The sequence below is a fragment of the Felis catus genome, chromosome D1 (assembly GCF_018350175.1).
Source record: "Felis catus isolate Fca126 chromosome D1, F.catus_Fca126_mat1.0, whole genome shotgun sequence".
Lineage (NCBI taxonomy): Eukaryota > Metazoa > Chordata > Mammalia > Carnivora > Felidae > Felis > Felis catus.
In genome coordinates this window covers 68,102,850-68,125,254 of record NC_058377.1, presented here as the reverse complement: position 1 = coordinate 68,125,254, position 22,405 = coordinate 68,102,850, and the positions used below count along the sequence as shown (strand labels likewise).

The 22,405-nt window shown below is 45.2% G+C and overlaps 1 protein-coding gene across 1 annotated transcript in view; it reads left to right on the top strand.

The window, feature by feature from the left end:
• Positions 1-6,860: 6,860 nt before the first annotated feature.
• Positions 6,861-22,405, top strand: part of GALNT18 (polypeptide N-acetylgalactosaminyltransferase 18) — a 410,401-nt gene continuing 394,856 nt past the window's right edge. Inside the window, exon 1 of the mRNA XM_045038963.1 lies at positions 6,861-6,972. The gene's annotated coding sequence lies outside the window, so the exon portion shown is untranslated. The remainder of the gene's footprint in view (positions 6,973-22,405) is intronic.

Sequence of the window (22,405 nt, the reverse complement as noted above, 5' to 3'; positions counted from 1 at the left end):
AATTGTTCATTATCAAATGGTTAATTTTATGTTATGTGAATCTTATGTCAGTAAAATGAGGCCAAAATTTTTAAAAATGCTACATAGGAGAGATTTGGTTGAAGGGTCACATAATTATTGGAAAGAATTTGAAGTCATGTCGGTAACTACCTAGTCCTTTAATGGAAGCATCATATGTATCTTTCCATCTTTACACATGACCTTGGACAGTTTATTCCCCATGCTGACAGGGGTGCCCCAGGAAAGCATCTGGGTGAAAGGGGGATGGGGAAGGGAGACAAGCCTGGACAGGGTTGACACCAGTCCTAGATCCCAGTTGTAGACACACTGGGATACCTCTTCTGCCTGGGATATGGGAAGGAGGAGACTTTTTTATAATCCAGTTTCTCTGTGACTTACCAAAAAAAAATCATTAGAAGATACATAATTAAATACAAATATATTTTTTAGAGAAATGGTAAATGTTCTAGTCATGAATTTTTCAGTAAAGTTTATTGTTTTACTTAACTATAAAAGTAACATCATACTTACTATAGATTGGGAAGCACAGAAAGGCTTAACGAGAAAGGGGGTTGGAATCAACTGTTACCCTCCCATGTAGAAGTAGCTACTTTTAGCAGTTAAATAAATCTTTCCAGTACTTTATGCTTTTATTCACACAGATAAAATTACATGATGTACATATGATGTACTTCCTTTCCCCATAATATCATAGAATAAGCATTCCTCTGCTTCATTAAAACATCATTGTGTTGGATGCACAGTAGGCCATTGTAAGGAGGTATGGTTTATTTAACCACTCCCTTATCATTAGATATTTTGGTTGCCCTCTGAGAACTAAATCCAAAACTCTGCATGTACAGTACAAGTTACAAGTGGAGGGACCCAGGACTTGCTGTGGGTCTGATGTGTAGCAGGTGATATACAAACCTCAGTCGAGAAGACTGGGTCTAGTCTTAGGAAGGTGAGTGTGGTGTGTGATCATAATTTTGCTAGTAGGAAACAAACTCACAGCAGTATATATACTCTTTGGAGAACAAACAGAAGGGTAAGGTCAGCATACCCAAAGTTGGCAGACCCTCAGGCACTGCCCAGTTAGGAGGGAGTCCTGGCTCAAAGATTTAGATCTGCATTTTTTAATGTCTCTAGTAGCAAAGCACTGTCTACGTGGCAGGTGAAAGGGACATCATAGGAATGAGGCACCCTCCTGGCCTCAAAGGAGTGTGATAGGTAGCAGTGTAGACTATTATTGTGGTTAGTGAGGATTGTTGAATAGTGTGGCCAGTGCCGTGGGAGGACTATGCATTCTGGGATCATAGAGAGGGTGTGTTGGCCTGGCTTTGGTATTGGGGATGGAGGATGGGGACAGGGAGGCTTCCTGCAGAGTGACTCCTGAGCTGAGGCTCAGTAGATGAACCGTAATTACGAGTCCTCTGAGCACTACTCTGGACTCCCCCATCAGCCACCTCTCTGCTGATTCTATGCTCACCACATGGCCCTTTGTGAATAACTTGGCTTCCAATATTCATAGACAATGCACTGTTCTGTTCCATGGGATGGATGCACTTCTCATTGTCATGGCCATGTTAACATGCGGTCTTGAGCCTCGTTCCCGTGAATCTGTCCCCAACAAATGGGTCTGCTCTTTGTTTGTGAGTTTTCTGAGCCTGCAAGACTAAGGATGCCAGGGCTTGTGACAAGGTGAATTCACCAACGTGACCCACGTCTCCCCTAAGAAGGCCTCTCCAGGAACATCAGAGCTCCATACATGCTTTTCCCCTTCTAAATGCAACAGCTCCATCTCAAGGGGGTTGTATAGAAGTAAGCAAGATGATGTGGGTAGTGGGCCTGGCTCAGTGCTTAGAAGCTCTGAGCTGGTACTAATTCTTGTCTTCCTTCCTTGGAGACTCTCCTGTTTCAATTGGTGGGGGGAGAGTGGGTAGCTGATAAGTGGAGATGATGAGTCACATAGTTCACTAACACCCTCCAGCTAGTTCTCCCAGTTCATTAGCCAAGCCATCAGTCAATGTGACTAATTGTTACTTTTTGAGATAAATGTTTAAAATATCATCTCCTATGACAAGGTTCTTTAGTAGCTCAAGGACTTGTTGGGGGTGGTAGGGGAAGATAGAATGCATGCACAGAACAACCAGAAAATAATGCTGGAAACTGACTATGGAGGCTCCTTCCTCTCGGCTGGGGCTAGAATGCACCAGCACAACTGGTTGGCTGTTTACTGTCAGTGTGAGATCTGACCAGGCAATGCTCACTTGGCCCAGTACAAAGCCTGATTTCTCCTTTCTTGGTTCTCTGCTGCTCTGTACCTCTGCTAGCACTGGCACCTTTATATCTGTGTGGGGAGAAGAGGCTCTCCTTCCCTGCATTTCTATGACTCAGTGGCGTACCTAGAAATGGTCCTGTTGAAAAGCCTAATGTAGGCTCCACCTGGGAAAAACAAAAAGCCCTTCACTTCTTCCTTTTGTGAGCTGAAAGCTAAGAGAGCTTGAGCAAGCTTGGTTTCTTAGGTGGTAGGAGTAAGGTCCAAAAAATGGGAGATAGATGCCTTAGGCTATAGCTATAGTTAACATAATTTTCATAGGCCTAGGTGACGCTTTTCATAGGCAACTTTCCATAGGTGTCCCAGATGGTCTTAGAATTGAACTTGGACCTCTGGGTGGCCAAGAGTCAACTCTTGCAGACAGGATTCTAGATGGACCGAGCCAAGAACACAGCCCTGGAGATGTCAGAATTGTCTGGGGTCTCCACCAGGAATGCTCCTGATCCAGACACACCTAGAATCACCATTTCTTTTACTTCTCTTTCCCTTGTCTGCTCTTCCATCCACCTTCTTTCCAAATCCTTCCCTGTAAACGTTTCATCAGTCTGAGTCCTGGGGTCACCATGGCTACACTGAGGGGAGCAGTTGCCACTGAGGCTCTTGCTCTAATTGGAGCTTAGTGGTGGTCACCTTTTGCTGGACATAGCCTCTGGCCTCTGACAGGACCATATGGACTCTCATAGTTTCTGAGACCCGACACACCCCAGATGCAGCAATGGACTTGTCTGCTACTGCTGTCACTGACCTTGGGTCTATGGGATACTTGCTAGCTTATCAGCTGGTTAAAAAATCACTCCAAGCTCCATACTTAGACTTGCATCTAGGAACAAATACCCTTTTAGAGAGGTAAAACTAGCAATCGATACCAACCAAAACCACCCCCACCATTACTAAAAAAGAACATGAAAAGAAAAAAGAAGATTCTAGCACTCAGTTCCTAATGTAATGCCCATACTCATCGTCTTGCACACTCCCACCCCCAAGTGCTACTTCACATTTCCTTAGGGGCTCTGAGGTCTCAGTCCTATATGTCCATGCTCCTGCACAGGAGAGGCCTGAATATAGCTCCTAAGTAAAGAACAGAAATTCAAATTGTGGTTCAGCAGATTACTAGCTGTTTGATCTTGGGCTAGGTATTAGCCTCTCTGTGCCTCAGTTTCCCCATATATAGAATGAAGATGATAATACTTACAACTTCATAGGGTTGCTGTGAGGATTAAATGAGTTAATATATGCAGAGCACTTCAAATAGTGCCAGGAATATGGCAAGTGCTTATGTTAGTGTTTGCTTTTACAAGACCCTGGATGGTCATTGGGTTTCTGGCTGGGGCCAAGTCCCCCCCTCTCCAGAGGGGATTCTGCTTTGTGTTTTGGTTCTCACCTGTGCTTTGAGCAAGGGATCTGCCATTTACAATAAAATGGTATTTATTACAAAGGACTCAAGTGGTGGGTCATTGGTATTTACTCCCTAAGACAAATATAGAATTAAAACATAAAATGTGACTCGGAAGAGTCTCAACAGAGCAACTCAGGTAAAAGACAATGGAAGCCAGTTTATTTCCTGCAACAGCAGCAGAAGTCTTTGAACGTACCCCTGTGTATTCCTGACCATTGATCTTGTCTCTGTCTCCTTGTTTCTAGATGCAAGCTTGTGTCAAGCACATGTTAGGTGCATGGGGCTCTCAGTAGCCCCTGACAGGTTGCAGCATTAAAGCCCACCTTTGACCTTCAGAATAGAAACCTCCCCACTGCTGGCCTGGGTGGGCTTCTCTGTCACATTAGACCTAAAGCCTCCGAAACTATTGTTGATCTACCCAGCGTTCTTAAAGTGTCAAGGATACTCAGGGATTTTCTGGCCAGTTTTTATGGATTTAAGGACAATGAAACATACACTCTGGTGAAATCTTCAACTACCAAAAACCACCTCTTGACAGTATTATCAGGAATGTGTTAGCAGGGGGTTTCCAGATGACCTGAAGCCCAAAGTAGTGTATCTCTTCTTTGCCAGCTTACACTTCTGTTTTTTTGGTGAATTAGTCTTTGCCCTTTCAATGGCTGATGAGAGTAATAATAATGATGTGCATTAAGTACTTATTTAGAGTTTTCATGTCCTATAGCACTTAATCTTCAAAATTAACTTGGAGACTGGTCCTATTATTATCATCCCCATTTATAGATTCATAAACTAAAGTTCAGAGGGACAAAGTGGCTTGCCCAAGATCACCTAGTTGGAAACCAGCAGAGCTGGAATTCAAATGGTGGTCTGTTTTTCTAACTCCTAGAGCCTATACTTTTGACTGCAGTGCATGGTGCCTCCATGTGTGGTGAGTGGACAGAAAGGAAGGGCATAGACTTTGGTGTCAGATAGGCCTGGCTCTGCCTTACAAGCTGAGTGAACTTGGATGGAACATTTGGTGTCTCTTTAACAACATCAGCAATGATAATAGCGTGTGCTTATACGGCAGAGGTGTGCCTTACTATTTTAACTTGTGTAACTGCAACAACCTCATGAGGTTGATACTAGTGTTTTGCCAGGGAGTTAATAACAGGACCTCAATGTGGTCTCATGATGATTAAATGAGATACTATGCATTTGAGTACTGGGCCTAGCAGAGAGCAAGGGCTAAATATTAGGAAGTGTGGGTGACCATAGCTCTGAGAAAGACACACAGTCTGGTTCTTTCCTGCCAGCATCCTCCATTTGTGAGAAGAGAGGACCCCGAGCCAAATGAGAATCTGTGTTCTTTTTGATTTTCACCACTAAACATAACTGCTCTGTTTCATGAAGCTGCCAGTCCTGTTACCTTCGAGCATGGCCCAGGCACTCCGAATGTCTGTTAAATGAATGAGCCAAGGGGACCCGCTCCAGCCACCGGTAGCCCAGAAGAGAAAGGCCATTTTCTCCTAAACAGAGAAAGCTCATCTCCAAGAAAAGGCATAGGGGCAATTCATGAGATTCTGGTGCATTTGTGTGGTGTTTGGGGGAGCATTCTTCTTTTTATTATGAGAAAAGTGCCCCCCTGCATGGTTCACCACCATCCCACTCCCAATAGGATGACCTATTTTTCTCCACACAATTCCAAGGATTTTGTTCCGGGGAGTAGGAGATGGGATGGGGGCTGGGAGTTGGGGAGAGGGCCCATCACTGTATCAACTGGGAAAGACACTGCCGTCCCAGTCAATGGGTGTCTGCTCCTCGGATCACTGCTTGGATAGAGGTGTCCCTGAGTACTCTGGAGGCCTGTCCTCCAAGCATCATGCTGCACCATGTGTGTCCACTGTAGGTCCATTAATGGCCCATTCCACCCACACAGGAAGATCATTATCTATCTATCTATCTATCTATCTACCTATCATCTTTCTGTCTATCTGTCTATCTTTACCTAACCTGAATATCTCTTCTTCCAGAGCATAAACTCATTTCCTTTGGCCCTGTGCTCTGAGCGAAGAAGGGCCAGCCAGTCACCAATTTCTATATAATAACCCTTCAGATCTTCAAAGGCTGTTATTAAATCTCTCCTTGGCTGCCTCCTGTCTAACTAAATAATCCCTGCCCCTTTCACCTTTCTCCATAGGCCCAGTGTTTCCACTCTGTGCAGTATTGTTCAGAGCCCCTCCATCTTCTCCAGCAGGAAATTAGGAAGACCAGGGGTCAGCCAAGTCTTAGGGGCTATGGCTGGCTGAGGGACGAGGCAAAGGGCAGCAGGTGTTGGGGGACACACCATGCTCTATTGCTCCTGGGTCTCGGGGGTACAGCCTCAGCTTCTCTCCTTGCTGCTGTCACCCTCAGAAAAATGTTTTTTCCATCAGGGGACAGCTTTGGTGCCCACCTTTTCTCCCCTCCCACTCCCTTCCAGCTCTGCCCCTCTGCCTGATGACCGTGGTCACTTGGCACCCCCTCCCACCCCTCCTGGGTTCAGACACACAACAGAAGACATGCAGAGAGCTGAATGAGGCAACAACTGCAACAAATACCAACAATGGCTAACGTTGTTCACCAGCTGCCAGCTAATTGTGTGCTTTATCTCAGTTCCTCAGACAGCCTGATTGTCCCCATTCCCTGCAAGGAGATTCTGAACTCAGCGATACAGCCTGTAAGGCACTTGTCTGAGACCACACATAGGAGGTGGTACAGCCAGAATTGAAAGCCAGGCAGTGGGGCTCAGACACAGTGCTTTTAACACCGATTATCTCACTCCATTTATTTTGCAGAAAGTGAATCAAAGGTAGGGAAAGAGACCATATGGGATCATTAGGAGCAGGTTACTACTACGGACACCTGGGGCCAGAGAAAGGGACCCTGAGGGAACAGTTACAGGGGCAAGAGGAGAACCAGAAGGGAGAGCTTCAAGAAGGAGGACAATCAGTGTCAAATGTGTGGAGAGCCAAATATAATTTTTCCATATCTGTCTTCCCTCTAGGCCCAAGGTAACCTGCCTCTATTGGATCCATTTTCTGACCTCTGGAAAAGGCCCATTTGTGTCCCACGCCCATCACATGAGATGACTCTCCTCTCCATAAGGGCTCTTCCCAAGCTTCTCTAGCCCCAAGACTCCAAACTCCCTGCCAAAGCTACCTCTTGGATCCCACATGGGCTCTGAGAGGTCAGGCCAAGGGGGGAACGTCCTGTGAAGGTATGGGTCCTCCACCTCCCTGTGCATGGACCTCTCCTGCTTTCCAGTTCACAGGTCTGGAGTCCAGCTTTACTTCCAGCACACTTTTGCTTCCCAATTTCACTTCCTCCCTTCCTTCCCTCTCTGCCATAACCTAGGTAGCAAAAGGGTCTTTGCTTCTTTTTTGTTTTCCACCTGTTCGAGTGCGGTTGGCTGAAATATGGCTCCCTGAGAGGTGTCCGTGTCCTAATCCCTGGAACCTGTGAATGTTACCTTATGTGTCACAAGAGATGTGATTGCATTAAGGACTTTGAGAGGGGGAGATTATCCTGGATTATCTGGGTGGGCACTAAACACAGTCCCACGTATCTTTATGAGAGATGGGCAGAGAGATATTTGATACCATCTGGTGTCAAAGGCTGAGAAGAGAAGGTGATGTGACAATAAAATAGATTTGAGGATGCTGACCTCGGAGATTGGAGGCATGTGGCTACCGGCAGCCGCCAGAAACTGGTAAAGGCAAGGAACAAATTCTATTCTAGACTCTACAGTAAGCACGGCCCTGCCAACCTTTTGATTTTGGCCCAGTGATACTGATTTTGAACTTCTAAACCCCAGAACCATAGGAGAATAAATTTCTGGGCTTTAAAGCCAGGCAGTGGGGCTTCAAATGCCTCCTAAACACCACACAAGTTTATGATACTTTGTTACAGCAGCCACAAGAAAATGAATATATGGATATCACCAATATGCATTTGCAGGTTAAAGTCCAGCACCACTTAAAAATGCTTGGGCTCCATGTTTGCAGTTCAGTGCCTCAGGGGTGGGTAGGAGTGGGGGTTTATGTCAGAAATTCAAATTCATTATTTTAGGGAGGCAGCGTTTTGCTACCACTCCTTCATACTCTTCCATCCCCTTCCATCCGTGCTCAGGGCACTTAAGGCCAGAAGCTTCTCCTATGGGCATGAGAGGAACTTGTTGAGCTTATCAATTTGTGCCTTCTCAGGGGTTTTTGCATTTATTTTATTTTATTTTATTTTATTTTATTTTACATTTATTTATTATTGAGAGACAGAGTATGAGCATGGGAGGGGCAGAGAGAGAGGAGACACAGAATCTGAAGCAGGCTCCAAGTTCTGAGCTGTCAGCACAGAGCCCGACACAGGGCTTGAACACGCAAACCATGAGATCATGACCTGAGCTGAAGTCGGATGCCTAACTGACTGAGCCACCCAGGAGCCCCAGGGGTGTTTGCATTTTAAAAATAGGTACCCCCTGTTCATTCCACCCTCAAAGTGCAGTATTTAATCTTGTGCCTTCCCTAGGCTCTGCAGGTTCCTGAGAGCTGACCACTTCATTGACCCCCAAAATGTTTGAAAGGAAATAAAGATAGCCAATAATGACCAGTAGGGTGAGGGAGGGGATGAGGCCTTTTAGATAAGGGTGGCCAATAAAGGCTTTCTGAGGATGTGACTTTCATGCCCAAAATCTGGATTAGTCCAGGAAGATAACAATATTGAGCAAAGGTTTTGAGGCGGGAAAAAAAAATCAGATGTGTTCTAGAATAGAAGGGGTGCCAGGGTGGCTTGAAGAGTAGAGCTAAGTTGATCATGCAGAGGTCTGTGGGCAACCCTGGGGAGTTTGGATTTTTCTTTAAGTAAAATGCAAGGCAGGCTAGGGGTGCCTGGCTGGCTCAGTTGGTTAAGCATCTGGCTCTTGGTTTCAGCTCAGGTCATGATCTCACGGTTCGTGAGTTCAAGCCCCAAGTTGGGCTCCCTGCTGGCAGTGCAGAGCCTCCTTGTGATTCTTTCTCCCTCTCTCTCTGCCCCTCCCCTGCTCTCTCTAAATAAGTAAATAAACATTAACAAAATGAAAAGCAGGCTAACTTGTTAGTGCAAAATTCCAGACCCTTCCTAGTTTCTCACTTTCCTATACTATCTTTTTCCATTGCCATCGCACAGATGAAGAAACAGACGTAGAAAAATTAAGTAACTTGTTTAAAGTCTCACAACTAATAGAGTTTGGATGAAAACCTTGTTCTAGATGACTCCCGACTCCATGTTCTTAACCCCCACAAACCAGGGTCTCCAACAGACTTCACTGTAACATATAGCTCAGCATGGTTGCAAGTAGAGACAGACCCTCTTGGAGTGTAGTCTCCAGTGTCACAAACCGTAATTATGTCATTTAGAGAACTGATCACCCAAGATGTGATGAGGAAGTGTGGTTAATTCATCCTGGGGCTAGGCCCATCAGGCCCATGGCTTTGACTTCGAATTGTCTGAAATGCCTTTCTAATCTAATGTAATCCAGAATGTTAATGATCTAGAAACTGCTGGCTGATGAGAGAGAGAGAGAGAGAGAGAGAGAGAGAGAGAGAGAGAGAGAGAAGGAGGGAGAGACACGGGGGCAGAGGGGGCGGCGCTCAGTCATCAGGGACTGTTTTTAGGACTTTTGAGGTCAGGGAGCTATTGACTGACACACACAGGAGGAAGACTGTAGTGAAATCATCAGCCTTACAGCATCTGGTTTTATACCATCATGAATCCTTCAATGCCTTGAAGTGGCCCTGAAGCGAGTGAGGGAGTAGCTGTCTCTCCCCATCAGAAATGGAGACAGAGGGCTGATCCTGTCATAACCCCCCACCAATTTGTGATGGGTCAAATTGTTGGCCATGCATTGCCCTAGAAATGGTTGCCTCTTGCAACTGGAAAGTACTGCAGAGCCTCAAAGAGCTGTAGTTTTTGAGACACTGTTCTAGCTCATTCTGCTACATCTTTTGGGCCAGCCTCAGTGACAGAGTGGGATCCCTAGTTCTGTGTGGTTGGTACCTCCTCTCCCAACTGCCAAGGGCTGCACAAGTGTTGTACCAACTCCATTGGGCCCTGGATCCTCTGTCACGGGAAAAGATTACAAATGCAAACACAGACTGGGCTTTCACAGGAAGAGTGAAATCTGGCCTGGGGTTTGGTACATAATGATCCTCTAAAAAAAGAAACTCAATTACACCTTGAAATGGAATGATTCCTTTATTCTCTCAAACTGAATACCTTGGACTTGGGAAGCCACTGGCTTTCTGGCTGCCTGGTCTATTTCTACCTCTCTTTTCTTGCCAATGTTGTTTGTGTGACATTCCAGAAATCTTGTCTTTTGTTGAAATCCTAATTAAAATGGACCATTATTGACCACTTGTAACTCAAGATTTCGCATAGATCCACTCCTCAGGCACAATCATGAAAATCTACCATGTACCAAGTAACCCTGGATGATTTCAATTCACTACTTCCAGCTTGGTTTATCATAAGAATAACAGTATTTAACATAAGAATAACAGTATTGACTCACATGGTAGGTATTCAAGAAATTATTATTATTTTTTAAAAAGAATTGATGATTGAAGTGAAGGCATGTAGTCTGATGCCAAGTAAGTGATGGAGATATGTCAGTAGAACTTGAATTTCATCAGTTTCTTGTCTGTGAAAATGGGAATGATTTTCAATACAGGTACAATAATTGCACCTCTGCATAGGGGCACTGTAAGCATGAAATGGGACAGTCTGTTCAAAAGACCCAGCAGAGTGTCTGTCAAATATCTGTTCACTGTTGTTATCAACTCTATAGCTGTGGGGACTTTTTGTAGTGTGGTTAATTTGAAAATAGGAAGAAATGAGCAGCCCCTGAGAAAGTGCTCAGCTTTCTACACCATAGCAGGCCTAGGAGTATTAGGTGTTTGTCGGAGATTGGATGGAGAGGCAAAGGGATAATTCAAGAACATTCTGGGCTGCTAGTTACTTTGTAAGACAATGGGAGTCTAGATAGTTCCAAATAAAGCTCTTTGTTGCAAGAAAGAAGGCAGCCAGCTGGTACAGGAGGCCTCTTTCGAACAGCTCCAGGCCTGCTGTCCTTGGAATCCTGGGAGCATTTCTTTTTTTTTTTATCTATATGAAATTTATTGTCAAATTGGTTTCCATACAACACCCAGTGCTCATCCCAAAAGGTGCCCTCTTCAATACCCACCACCCACCCTCCCCTCCCTCCCACCCCCCATCAACCCTCAGTTTGTTCTCAGTTTTTAACAGTCTCTTATGCTTTGGCTCTCTCCCACTCTAACCTCTTTTTTTTTTTTTTTCCTTCCCCTCCCCCATGGGTTCCTGTCAAGTTTCTCAGGATCCACATAAGAGTGAAACCATATGGTATCTGTCTTTCTCTGTATGGCTTATTTCACTTAGCATCACACTCTCCAGTTCCATCCACGTTGCTACAAAAGGCCATATTTCATTTTTTCTCATTGCCATGTAGTATTCCATTGTGTATATAAACCACAATTTCTTTATCCATTCATCAGTTGATGGACATTTAGGCTCTTTCCATAATTTGGCTATTGTTGAGAGTGCTGCTATAAACATTGGGGTACAAGTGCCCCTATGCATCAGTACTCCTGTATCCCTTGGATAAATTCCTAGCAGTGCTATTGCTGGGTCATAGGGTAGGTCTATTTTTAATTTTCTGAGGAACCTCCACACTGCTTTCCAGAGCGGCTGCACCAATTTGCATTCCCACCAACAGCGCAAGAGGGTTCCCGTTTCTCCACATCCTCTCCAGCATCTATAGTCTCCTGATTTGTTCATTTTGGCCACTCTGACTGGCGTGAGGTGATCCTGGGAGCATTTCAAGGGACAAGTCTGATTTCCATCTGCCGAGATAGGGATCCTGGCATTCACGACAACTGGCTTCATTTGTAGACATGGCTGTTCACCTTGGAGAGCAAGATCAGAATAAGCAAAGCTGAGCAAGGGAGCGGCTGCTTAAAGCTTTACCCCAATACAAGATTGAGCAGATTTGCAAGACCTGGGCTCTGTGAGGTGAGCATCCGACTAAACCTGGTGCATATTTCATGTCAGCTGGGATCTCCTGGTCTCTTAAGCTCTGGGGAATATGGATGTGAATCCCCATTCCATGATTGATTTCTGTAATCCCGTGTGGACTTGTGTCCACACCATGTTTATCAGGTGTGGAACTCATCGCTTTTCTAAACTTACACACACATGAACTCACATATGGAACTATGCATCTCGCAGACCTCACTGATGATTTTGGATACATTAAAAAAAGGTACATAACTTATAGATCCTAGATGTTCCTGTCCCTCAAATATTTCTCAGCTCTTTCCTCAGCTGGGAGCACTGCTTCTCACTCTTTCTTTCTCCTCTTTGCTTCTCCAGTGGCTCGTCCCTCCTTTCCAATTGAACTCCTGGCCAGTCTTCTATATCTGGAAGGGAGTGTCCTTGAACAGGATGTACCCTCCTCAGGAGAGATATGCTTCTAAATTGCCCTTCTCCCTGGGGCACCTGGGTGGCTCAGTTGGTTAAGTGTGTGCCTTTGGCTCAGGTCATGATCTCATGGTTCGTGGGTTGGAGCCCTGCATCTGGCTCTGTGCCGACAGCTCAGAGCCTGGAGCCTGCTTTGGATTACGTGTCTCCCTCTCTCTCTGCTCCTCCCCAGCTCACACTCTGTCTGTCTCTCTCTGAAATATAAATAAATATTAAAAAAAAATAAAAAAAATAAGTTGCCCCCTGCTCCAATACATATTCAGAATCAGGAGGATTTCTAAAACTGTTGATTGAAGAAGAGCAAGAGAATAGTTCTGTGTGTAGGAAGACACATCCTCCTAGGCTGAGCAAGACAAAAGAGGTCAGAGCCATCTGTCCACAGCCACAGGCCTCCCTTTCTAGCCTGGAGAATGAACTGGCCAGGCTGGCTCCATCCTCTGGATGGACAGTGGTTTTGGAATAAGCCTCAGGCCCTCCTGGTCTGCACACAGGGCTATGTGTGTCATTAGGCATGTCCTCTCACTGCCTCAGACTAATAAGCATGGGCGGCAGGTGGCAAAGTGCAGTATTATAGGCTGAAGGTTTCAGCCGGAGGCCAGCACTCAATGCTGACCAGATGCAGTTCTCCAGAGCAGGGCTGGCACCACCTTGCAAATCATACCACTGCTATTTGCTTCTCTTCCCTCCTGCAATGTCACAAGAGAAAATTAAACCTATATCGGTTGTTTCTGTGTCTTCCTGAAGAGCGGGGGTCACACAGGTTTCTTTTTCCAGCATTTACTGAAGGCATACTCTGCAAAGTACTCTACATGGGTCCTTGTGATAATTCTGTGGGGAGAGATCTCACCTTACAGAGGAAGATGCAGGTGCAGGTTCACAAAGCACTCCAGAGCCCGCTCACTTCACCCCTCATGGTGGATGTCCCATCCTTCCTGAGAGAAGGAAGGACACTGACATTTTTTGGGCATAAGCAGTGTGCCTGGCACTTCCACACAAATGTCACCCTTTTAAATTCTTTCTGCACTGTCAGCACAGAGCCTGACGTGGGGCTTGAATTCACGAACCCTGAGATCATGACCGGAGCTGAAACCAAGAGTCAGTCACTTAACTGAGCCACCCAGCACCCTCTTTTTAAAAATCACTTTTTAAGTTTATTTATTAAAAAAAATTTTCTTAACACTTATTTATTGTTGAGAGACAAGAGACAGAAAGAACACGAGCAGGGGAGGGACAGAGAGAGAGGGAGACACAGAATCTGAAGCAGGCTCCAGGCTCTAAGCTGTCAGCACAGAGCCTGACGTGCAGCTCGAACCCATGAACCGCAAGATCATGACCTGAGCCAAAGTCGGACGCTCAACCGACTGAGCCACCTAGGCGCCCCATATTTATTTTTAAAGAGAGAGAGTAAATGTCACCCTTTTAAGTTCTCATTGCTCTGCCTTGAGATATTATTAGTCCCACTTTCCTGATGAGGAAACCAAGTCTCAGGAAACCAAGTCAGATGCCACATTATTATTCTGGCTGCAGCTCTTCTCCCACCCACATAGTAGTGAGTCTGGGTTAAGCTGACCTGGACTCGGCCCATCCTCTGTGGATGCCACTGGGAACCTCACCAAGCCCCCAATCCAGCTCTGCTGGCTCCTTGTCTCCAGCCCTCCCTAGCTGCCAGCTTTCATAACCAGCTACCATGAGGCTCAGCCCTGCCAAGGCCCATGGCCAGCGGAAGCCTGGCCCGGCACAGTGGAAATTCCCTCCTCATCAAAGGGTGACTCCTAGAGCTGGCCTATTGTCCCATGCCCCGTGACCAGGTTGTCTAGAAGAAGTGAGCCGAACAGGAAGTGGTAGCAGCTCCCCTTCTGGACCCCTTCTGCTTGCCTGGCCTTATGCCAGGACACCAATGTGAAATCCAGTTGCTACATTTCTAGGGCTTACTGAGCATGGAGAATGGTCTTGACTGTCAGCCTTTGGTCTGGGGCTTTGATCTGATTCGAAAGAGTTTTGGTCAAGCAAGGTGCCCTGCTGTACAGGTTGGGCTACAAACAGTACCCCCAGCCCACTGCCAGAATGTAATGCTTGAGTACTGTATTAGAGTTTCATAGAGAAATAGACCAATAGGACATGCACACGTACATATATATAGTACATATACAGTACATATACATACATATATATAAATATACACAGATACATATATATACACTATATATACATATATTGTATCTACTGTATATATATATATACTGTATCTATATACTATGTTGCATTCTTGAGGATAATACCTTCTTCTTAGGGAAATCTCAGTCTCTGGTCAGTCTTCAGCTCATCGAATGAAGTCCACCCACATCATGGAGGGTAGTCTACTTTGCTCAGAGTCAAGTGATTTAAATGTTAATCACATCTGGTGGTATATATATTACAATGGAGTATTACTTGGCAATCAAAAAGAATGAAATCGTGCCATTTGCAACTACATGGATGGAACTGGAGGGTATTATGCTAAGTGAAATTAGTCAGTCAGAGAAAGACAAAAATCATATGACTTCACTCATATGAGGACTTTAAGAGACAAAACAGATGAACATAAGGGAAGGGAAACAAAAATCATATAAAAACAGGGAGGGGGACAAAACAGAAGAGACTCATAAATATGGAGAACAAACTGAGGGTTACTGGAGGGGTTGTGGGAGTAGGAGATGGTCTAAATGGTTAAGGGGCACTAAGGAATCTACTCCTAAAATCATTGTTGCATTATATGCTAACTAATTTGGATGTAAATTTAAAAAAAATTTTAAAAATGTTAATCACAACTGAAAAATACTTTCACAGCAACATCCAGGCTGGTGTTTGACCAAACAACTGGGCACCATAGCCTAGCCAAGCTGCCATGTAAAGTTAACCTTCACCAGTACCCATCTGTGAGTAATAGTGGCAAGTCCAGAAGCCCAGTCCATACCCTTCCACTGCCCCTGGTGATGTATCAGGGGTGGCCTCGCACGGAAGTTCCTGTATTGGCCACACACAGGCGTCACCATACAGAGCAGCAAGAGCTCTCCCCAACATTATGCTCAGGGGAAGGTACTCAGCAGAACTGATCAGGGCCCTGTGGGTTAAAATTGTTAACATGCTCCCAGCATGAGGAGGTGGATTTTGCTGTAGCAGACCTGTGCAACCAGAAGCAAAATGCCACTGACTGGGCACCACAACATTTAGGAATTAAGCAATTGAGTCTCGCCAGCAGAAAGCACAAGCAGGTCAGCTACCCTGAAGGCGATGTCCAGAGCGTGGCAGTGGAGGTGGAATCCTCTGCTCTGGCTGTCACCTCAGACAGCAGTTCATGGCATGGGATTTGGCTCTCGGGTCTTCCTGCCTTTCTAGGCCAAACCTCAAAGGGAAAGAGAGAGAGCTACTGAGTCTTGATGTCCCAGATCCTGGTTCTAGCTGTAGCCAGGTGCCCTACCAGAAAGCTTTCTCTTCCTTTTCCATAAACGAAGCTGACTGCAGCTCTCTGGACAAGAAGTGCTAAAGGTTACATTTCTTAATATAGGTGACCTGGGGAGCTGATCATCAGGAACAGTAATACAACTGGCAAGCCCTGCCTTTCTTATAACTCTGAGGCCAGGGTAAAAGCACAAATGAAGGACCACATATCATGTGCTTAAATATTTAAAAGTTATAAATCATGCTAATATACTCTTAAATAAAATATGTTCTTCCTCCACCCTGCACAAATATACCTTCATAGGCACCTAGAAGCCTGGACTGAAATAGGAATTCTCAGCCTCCTCTGAGTTCTGAGAATATGGTATTTCCGGGAAAGCTGACAAGGACCCCCAGCCTCCAGACTGCCTCTCTTTCCCTTCCCATTCCTGGCTCTGACTCACACTGCAAGGGTCACTGCATGCACACAGTGGGTATCCCAACGTGCACATCTAAGCTCTGTCTGTAAGCCCTGCAAGCAGTTCAAGCCTGGGACCACAACGTAGGAGTGGTCTGACTTTTGGAGAATGGGTCCAGGGAAGAGGGCTGCTCAAATCTGGGAAGCCGACTCAGGCTGCCTGGGTGAAGAATTTAATTCAGGATACCCAGGTGCTATCCCGAGTGCAGGGTGTGGTCAAGCTGAGAGCGGGCTCATCCTCTAGACACTGGACTCTTTGCTTTAGGAAGAGGGTCATGGCCAGTGGAGAGTCACAGCAGGGCTCTCCAAAGTGAGGGGCCAGAGCAGGGACCCTTCTTGCCTAAGAGTGGTCTCGTACATTAGAATGGTCCCATAGGTGCTAGACCAGGATAAGCTTCTTGCTCTGGGTACCAACCATCTTGTGATCTGATGTTCAATCTGTTTCCGTGTTATCACCTCCCTTTCATCATTCTTTTCCCCTCTCTCCTCTTCTCTAATCTTGGAGATTTTCCCCAGTGTGTTCTCTATATCACAGCTTTTAATTGTTTATTTTTTATGGTGAGTCCATCTTGCTGATCACTGCTATTTAGGGGAATTCAAAATCTTTTTCTATTTTATTTTGCATTCTGTTGTGACTTTGAAAATTTTATCTAGTTCATGTGCATCCCAGGTTTTCTCTTAACCCGGCTTCCATTTGTGCGTCTTTTGGTGTACCTTATAGAGACCAGATCTTCTTTCATGGTATCGAAACATCAAGCATGTTTCTAAAGGTTTCTTCTGTCTCTTGTGGTAAATAATTTTTGGAAGACGTAATTTTATTCATTTCTCTGTTGCACTTCATATTGTACGTTTTGGTTGTTTGTTCATTTGTGAAAAGACATTAAACTAGACTTTCTTTCATTTTTGCCCTACTTCATCTATGGTCCTGGCATCTCCCCTTCCCATAGCCTGAGCTGCTGGGTGATGTGAGGAGCAAGGCCTCTTAACCAGCTCAGGAGCATAGCAGTTTTTCAGGTATCTGCCTTTGGGCAGAGGAGTGCGCTCCTGTTCTGGGACCCCTGTTCTCTGCCTAAGTGTGAGCCTCAGTCCAGTCCCCTTTGTGGGAGTGGAAGCCCTAAGCTGCTGAGTACTGAGTTTCCAGGGCTCTGTCCCTGTCCCCACTTGCGGTTTTCTGGGATCCTGTACCTTCTACCCCCAATACTCTTGTATTCCTGAAGTTTTCATTTCTGAACAGTTCTAGAAAATAGGGCCAGGGGAGGAGAAGAGAGCAAATAAATTAGCATGGATTTGGCTGCCTCAGAACATAAATATTGAACAATAAGGTTGGTATTTCTCTTGCTTTAGTAGATACTGGCATGCCCAAGCCAAGGGAAGGTGGTGGGGCATGAGGGGCATACAAAGGCTTTTGCTGTCTTTCCCCTGTTCTCTGCCTGGGGTTCAGAGGGCAGTCTATTTAGTCATTATCTGTGTATTTCAATCCACCCTTAACAGGGACATACCAAAAGTTTGCTTTGTAAATTAGCCCTGAAGTGAGAGAAATTTCCACCTTGATTCTGGCAATCATCTTCTCTTAACCTTCGTTTCTGCCTTATTCAGGGATTATTTACTTGCAGATGACAGAACCATGCAAGCTAATTTAAGGAGAAAGTAGAATTAATTGGAAGGGCACAAGAACTTCTCAAAAACCCAAGGGTGGGAAATGAAGTTAATCCCATGAGGGATCAGGAAGCCAAAATGCTTTGATTTATAGTGTAGGATGTGATTAGCATGCCTCAGCCAAGTGTCAGAGCAAACGCTCCTGCTCCCCAAGCTGGTAGCAGTAGGAAGATGGGAAATCCAGTTAACCCTTACAAGGCCCACAAACACCTCCCCCTTTATATATACAATGCTTATACTTTCACCTTGGGAACCCCATTCATTCTACTGCGATGCAGACTGTGGTGGAAGGATATTGGCCGCTGAGTGAAAGCTGGCCTCACTGGGTCGGGTCTGAAGCCCAGTGGTGCTAGGGCTCCATTTTGACCCACCTATAGCACATTTTGAGAAGTTATGAGCCTACTGCCCAGTGAAAGGGCTCCCTAGTAAATTGACCATGTCACCCAGTCTCTCCCACAATGTGTGGAGGCTGTACCTTGGGTGACCCTGTCAATACAGGCTCCAACATCCCCCAGCCTATGTGTTGTTAGTAAAAGGCAGCAAAGCCCTGCTTTCTGCTGTGGGAGATAATTCATGGAGCATAATGATCTTTGAGTTATACCCTCCCTCAGATCTCTACTAGAAATGCTGATGTGGAACTCTTTTCAACTGCTATGGAGTTTTAGTTGGGAAGGCTCCATGTTTTAAGCCTATAGGTTAGAGCATTCAATAATTGGCTTTTTCAGTCAGATTCATGATGCCAAAATAGGGCTTATGGCAGTGACTGAAAGGCTGGATGCAAACTGGATGTAGTGCCTGCTGATCCACAGTTTCTGTTCCCTTTCTTCGTAGGGTGCCAGGACTACCCCATAATTTCTACCTGTCTTCATTCTTATGGCAACTTATCTCTGGGGCTCCTGTGCCTATCACTGGTGCTAGATTGTGATTAGGAGCATCTAAGTTGACCCCATAGATAATCCTACCCCTAGGTCTTAGAGGGAATGGGTTGGAGGCAAGGGTTTCTCCCCTTGAAGAAATTCTGTGTCTGTTATGCAAATCTTCTCACTTTCTTCCCAGAACTCTGCACACCATAAACAAGTAAAAGGGTCCCTTGTGTCTTTTCCCCATGGCTGGGGCTGCCTGCCTTGCATCTATATAAATAAGAGAGGTCTTCAATAGCAAACCAGGGTGAACATGAACTCCTTCTTCTTCACCAAAGGAAAGGATTAATGGGGCATTCCAAGAGAGCCTGAATCACGAAGTCAGTGTCATCAGTACAAAGGCAGTCCTCTTCCCTTGCCCTCCCCTACCCTCCCCCAGCTACCTTCTGTGGAAATGCTCCATTCCCCCATTTTTGCAGAGCGCCTTTCTCTATCCCATTTAAACATGATGCAAACATGGCTGCCTTAGGACCAGCTATACACACCTCCCCAGTTGAAGTGCACAGAGAGCTCCTGTGTTGCAGTTTTAAAGTCTGGAAAGAAAGAATCACATTGGCCAATTTGGACCAATCAGCACTTGTCACGGTGTGGAACCACAAGTCCACTGCCCAGTCATTAGAGGCCACTGAAAAGTCTCTCTGGGAGTGGAGTCAGCAGTTCAGGGAAATGGGAACATAACCACTACGGTTTCCAACACTTTATTGTGTTTCTTCCTGGTATTGTGAAGAGAGGAGGTAGAGGATTCATCAAGTGCTCTGTGTTATCCTAAGATATGAGTCATTTGTGACAACTTCATGTGGCATCCGGTTACCACCCAGGTCTGTCATCTGACTCCATGGGACAGAGACTACCAAACTGTTGAGGGTGTGGAGGTTTTAGATCTAGAAATACACTGATCAAGCATTACTGTTTTCATGATACAGTGACAAATAATTCCAATATATGATTATCCTTAATTTGTACTCAGCATTTCAAAGGAGACGGGAAACAGCAAGAATGAAATGAGGTCTGGACTATGGGGTTGAGAATGCAGAGCATGAGGGTGTAATAGAATTCCACATTTCCTTTTATTTCTTAATTTATCTAGATCACCATAAAACTAACGAAATATATTTTCTGCCATCCTGAGTACCCCAGGCAGAGTTGTGTCCCTTCCTTCTGCATTCCCACAGCACTTTGTTCGTATCTCAATTTACCGTTTATCACTCTGCATGGTAGTTATTTGCTGCTTGGTCTGTTTTCCCAGCTAGACCAGTCTTCTCTAGGGAAGAATCTGCATCATGTTCTCTGTGTACTCCTAGCATGAATCGGACTTGAACACAGTCAAAGTTCAATAAATATTTGTTGAATGAACCAGACCCAGGATGTGATGAACCCAGGCAAGCCTTGGGTATCTGTGCCACCTCCAAGTTGAAGACTTCCCTGCATTGCTGCTTCTCACTGTGTGGACTCCATCCACAATTTGGGTCCTCTTGTGGCTCCCTTCCTCTTATCATACACTTTCTTTCAGATTAGGGGACTTTCCCAAATCCCAGACCACTTGGCTGGAGTCTTGACCCTCTGCTTAGCCCTTACAGCCCTCTTCCTGGGAGATCAGACCCTGAATTGTGTTCCTCTCAACATTGCTTCGATCCAACCTGAACAGATAGATCTCTGGCATGGTGACATAGCACTGCACATTATATAGTATAGCTTCCTGCTATATGGGGTTCTTCTTTATTTTGCATGTTAGATTAGATAGTGATCCCTATAGACCCTTTTCTGTCGCTTGCTTTACTATGGACCATATTTGAACTCCATAAACACTTTGCCTAGTACAGTCCCTTCCTCTGCCTCCACCCAGTTTGACATCACTTACTCTTCCTCATGCTACTGGCTGATCTCTGCTTTCCTTATTCTATGCCCACTATTAGCTGCATGCTAACACCATGGCACATAAGGGCCATATCTTCCCCGGGTCATTGTGCTCACTGTGAATCCTTCTGGGCCCCTTTTAGAACTTTTTCTTGCATTACTGTATGGAGGCATTTTCCTCCTGGGCTAGCTGGAGGACTCAGTGTTTCCTCAGCAGGTTTGTTGCCATGGCCACCATGTCAAACAGACCCTCCTGGAGCTGAGGCTGGGTTATGTGTACCCTCCGTAAAATCAAAGCATATTTGTGTTTGGCTGGCTGACTTAGCAAGGAGCTGAGAGCTTCCTGATTTCCTAGAGCAAGACAGGGGAGACCTAGGACTTGGATGAATCCCACCTACCAGGAAGGGAGCAGGAACTCTAGGCCGACTCAGCTTCTGTGGTTTAGGAAAGCTTCAGTCTGGCAGGAAATTCCGTGAGGACCACAGGGGCAATAGTAATTACATTTGTCTCTAGAGCTACTGTAACAAAATACACAACCTGGTTGGCTTCAAACAATGGAAATGTATTGATTGTCTCATAGTTTTGGAGGCTAGAGGTCCAAAACTGATGTGTTGGCAGGGCCATCCTCCCTCTGAAACCTGAGGGAGACAATCTTTCCTTGCCTCTTTCTAGCTTCTGGTGATTTGCCAGCAATCTTTTATGTTCCTGTGGCTTGAAGTTACAGCACTTCAATCCCTGCCTCTCTCATCACGTGACTTTGTTTCTTCATGTGTCTCTGTCTCTATGTCTCTTCTCTTTTTTACTGATAAGGACATCAGTCATATTGGACCTAAGGGATCACCCTACTCCAGTATGACTTCATCTTAGCTAATTACATCTGCAGTGACCCTGTTTCAAATAAACTCACATTCTGAGGTACTGGGGTTAGTATTTCACCATATCTTTGGGGGTACACAATAACAGTAATGTTGCAAAGGGTGTCAGTTGAAGGTTTGGGGGTTTCATTAAGTGGGTGGGACTAATTAATGGAACATTTAGGATGAACATTAATCAGAAACCCTAGTAGATTGTTGGATGGCTTAGGGGGTCAAAGTGAGATTTGAATTCCATTATGATGACACTATGGCCACAGGGACACAGGAATGTCTTGATACTGACCCTTCTTCCTACTAGACCCTTAACCAAGGGAGGTATCAAAAAAAACCAAAAAACAAAAAACAAAAAACTAGGCAAGCACCTGGACTCCTAAGTACATTACTTAAATATGGCACATCAATTGTCTGGGTCCTCACTAATCAGGTTACAAATACCTTTTCCCTTAGAGCTAGTAATGGGAGAGGCAGCTGTCATACTCACTGGGCAAAACTCCAAGCTTGGATGAACTCAGCCAGCCACCTACATGAATTTGAGCAACTGAATATCACTGGAGAAAATCACAGTCAACTGAGAAGCTTCCCTTTAAGCTCACCTTCTCAGTCCACTGCCCACTCAATCTCATTTTATGCATATCTAATAAACTTGATATTCCACCCTTTAGGATGCTATTTCCTACCTTCACCTCTCTTCTCAAAACTCCTACTCCATTCCTAACCACTTGCTCTGATCTAATTATCCTGAGTCGGTTGTATCTAATTGAGAAATTAGAACCATCAGACAAAAACTCCCGTAGTCTATATCTGTGTTCATCTGCATCTTCCCCTTCTGTCCTCCTGGCACAAAGGAGAAAGGGTGCTGTTTCTGTCATAACTCAGCTCTTCTTGGACCTGGAACCCCTATGGGCTCTGGGTCCCATTCTCTCT